The sequence below is a fragment of the Diadema antillarum genome, unplaced genomic scaffold (assembly GCF_040938485.1).
Source record: "Diadema antillarum isolate AM-2024a unplaced genomic scaffold, OU_Dant_1.0 seq00000618_RagTag, whole genome shotgun sequence".
Taxonomy (NCBI): domain Eukaryota; kingdom Metazoa; phylum Echinodermata; class Echinoidea; order Diadematoida; family Diadematidae; genus Diadema; species Diadema antillarum.
The window spans coordinates 424,941-428,790 of record NW_027271541.1 but is presented as its reverse complement, the minus strand read 5'-3'; positions in this window follow the sequence as shown (position 1 = coordinate 428,790).

The window sequence follows — 3,850 nt, the reverse complement described above, 5'->3', positions numbered from 1 at the left end:
GGCGATCTGTAAGTGTTGTGATGCCAGGAATTGTAACATTAATAAGAGAGGCAGCACACATCCTGATCACAGTGACACAATGTCACCTTTGGCATCATAGATATTAGTTACGATCAGACAGTGATCCATTAACTTAAGTAAGTTTTATGGGGGGCCAAGTGTCGCATGGTCGATTTAGTAACAAAATGGACCGTGCCACACTTGGCCCCCCATAGAACTTATCCTTGAGGTTAAGGATCACGGTCTGAACATAACTAATGTAGGTAATGGATTAGACTATTTCATGCATTGATATACATGTATTATGCAAATCTTTTACTTTCTGGAGAAGGCAAAATAATAGGCTTTTGAGAGATTGGCATTGTGCTCGTTTCACTAATATCAATTATTATTTTTTTTAATGCTATGTTCTCAGGTTAATGGATAATCATGATACAGAGTGGATTTGCACTGCAGTATTTTCCTTCTTCCTGAACATACATACCTTGTTTGTGTTTCATCATTATTTTGTCATTAACTCTGCAGTGAAAAAAATGAGGTGAAACTATTGAATTTTAATCAGGAACACAATACATGTACTTCATTTGAATGAGAGTTTTTTTTTTTTTTTTTTATACAAGTCATTTCTTATTTTGGGAGAGTTCAAAGTACTGGTAATATTTTGATTTGCCTTTAATCTTGATTACTGGGACTTCCACATTTACTTAGTACAACTGTACATGTAGCTCTGCCTCAAAAGGAAATGAGATTTTATTATACGTCTATACTAGATGTGCCTTTCTTTATAATCAACAAATGGAATAGATTCACATTGTTCTTCAAAAAAGTCTTCTGACCATGCAGCACAACCAAAGCAGTGTAGTAATCAAGACATGATGTAAGAGAAGCAAAACAATGGAACCGATTAGTGTTGTTCTGGCTTTAACTCTTTATGTGCCACGTTGGCACGCCCAACTCGGTCGACAGCATGCCAAGTTTGCATATTCTGCTCAAACGCACAATCCCACTCAAAGTAAGTGATAAATCACCAAATGCCACGGTACAATGAATGTGTTTCTCACAATTCTATTCCTGTCACATATAGCATGCATTTTATGTGGTGATTGACTATCAAGCGGTGTTCCCTCCTGAATTTGCAAGTAAATTCTAAGTTTCAGTCACTGTTTTGTGTGCAAAAGTCATGCCTCTAGCTATTGGTCATTTGAAAAAAAAAAAACAATCATAAATTTGTCATACAATTTACATCACAGTAAGATTTGGCATTTTCTCACCACTTTGCTCTTCGCATCGTGTCCAGGGTAATACGAATCTATACAAGTTACATAGATTTGAACAACAGAATGTTTTCCCAAAGGATGACTACATTGCTGTCTCAGAATAATGTGGCACATATGGTGTTTACACCATGGCACATTAAGAGTTAATTGCAGCGTTTCTCATGTATAGGTGCTGAGTCTGGAAATTTCCTTTTCATTGCCTAGTTATTTCGTTTTCTTGTGCATAATGATGCACTTCAGATTTTTGAATTGAGAAATATTGATTTCAGTGTGAAAAGGTGAGATTGCTTCTTCTGTCTTCTGTGTCCAATCCATTATGCTGACATTACAGGTTTAATTCCAAAGATTCTATTCAATCTATTACGAGTAGACAAATCTTCCTCTGTAAACAGACCAAAGAGTATTTGAAACTAAGGAAATGAACTCGGAAGAATACAGCTGTTTTTTGAAAGAGTGTACTGTACAAGCTGAAATTTTCTCGGTGGTTTTATTTTCGTGAATTTCGGGAATCACCTTTAACTGCGAAAATAACAACGCAGGAATAACTAAGTTCAGTTAGACCCACGCAACTGCGAAATTAACAACACGCGAAAATGTCCTCCAAGTAGCAATTCGCGAAAATATCTTTACACGAAAATTTCAGCTCGTACAGTATTTCATTCCACTTCCAATGCTTGTAATACCATGCATCCCGTCGGACAGCATGCCTCAAGACATGTTGGTTTCTCTGCCAGTCTGCCAGAGGGCCTATTTGCATTTGTGAGATAAAGCTGTTCATAATACCAAATGATTGCTCTCCATAACATAGTAGGGATGCTCTCTTACATTAAAGGTAGGGAATACCTTTTACAGACCTCCCAAAATGCAGCAAAACATTAAATATGAACCTCAGGGGACTTGTTTAGGCCACTGCTGAGAAATTTGGAAGTCAACAGTTATCTACAATTTGAATAATGCACAAAACTCAAGTACTCAGTAGTTCTGTGTGTCAGCCACACTTAAGCCTTTTTGTTGCAGTCTTCTGTATTTTTTATCTATAAATACAAATCTAAAAGTATAAGAGCTGATGTAATAACATATAGAGTGTGTGGCAAGAATGTATATAGAAATGTGTGTAAGTTTTGATGAACTTTCTTCACAAAATATACATGATGGACACACATGCAGTGCATGGGTCTGCAAAGGTAGCCTAGTAATGTACTGGAATTTGCGGTGAGCCCCGAAAAAAATTCAATTCAAAATCTAACGGTCAATAAAAATGTACTATAAATGTTACCTTCCACTTTCAATACTTTATGGGAGTTTCTAAAATGATACTCTCTTCAACATACCACTGTATTTATACAACTCTTCATTTAAGGCATGCAAATGGGATTCCCTACCTGTAATACAATTCTCACTGGGAGAAAACTTGATACAAAACTAGGGGGTCCAAATGTGCCGTTTAGAATAAACTTGTTGTATTTGTGTGTGTTTTAACGTCCTTTACAACTGACGCATGTAGTCCCCTTAACGTAATGTAGCATGGTATGATGGATAGGTAAGTCAAAAAAACATAATGAGGATGTTATGGCCAGATGTGGATCTTATTGAATACATGTGTATGGTGTTATTTTACCCGAGTGGTTTATTGACCATACTGAGATTGTCCAGAAACAAAAATCAATTGCACTTTGTCATTTTACTTCTATTTCTCCCAATAAACTGTTGGTGTTTTTTTTTTTTAAATTGCTTGAAATAACAGTTTGTGCCTTTCAACCGAAAGAGGTATAGGGCTTAAAGGAATTGTATAGTTTTGGTTGGGTCCTAACCTCAGGTTTCTAACATTTTTGGGTGAGATAATGAGAAATCTCTTATGAAATGTGAAAGAGCATGAAGCACCAAGAGAAATTCAGTGTTTATTTGATGAAAATTGGTTTTGAAATGGCTGAGATATCCAAAACAGAGTGATCGTAATACATTGTAATAGGTGGGACCCACCTTTTATTAAGATCACTTTATTTTGTTTTTGGATGTCTCAGCCATTCAAAAACCGATTTTCATCAAATAATCTTTGAATTCCTCTTAGAATGGTATGCTCTGTACTATTTCATAAGTGGTTTTGTGGTATCGTGCAAAAAGTTGAAAGCCCTGTCCTCATCTCCACCAATATTATACCATCCCTTTAAAAAACAACAACAAACAAACCTGAATTGAAGGATAGTGTATCCCAATAATCACTTGCAAATTTCAAGCTGCTTTTTTAAATTCTTAATCACTGCATTTTCTTTTAGTGTCTTGACATCTGAACTTTTTTTTTCCATTTAATGTTTGCAAAGTTTCAAGCTTCTGTATGGCATTGCTACAATACCAGTGTATTCTTTCTATTGTAAACTCGCAATTTTGATTTAGTATTCATTGAATAGGAAAGTCCAGTGATCATACGATGAGAGGATAAACCTACTCTTACAAATTCATGCGGAGATTGAACTCTTAATTCACTGTGGTACATTTCAGTTTTGTTGTATTTTTTTTTTTGTGTAGAATTATGCATTCCTGGAAACTACTGTCAAACAGTACTACTTTCTGGATGT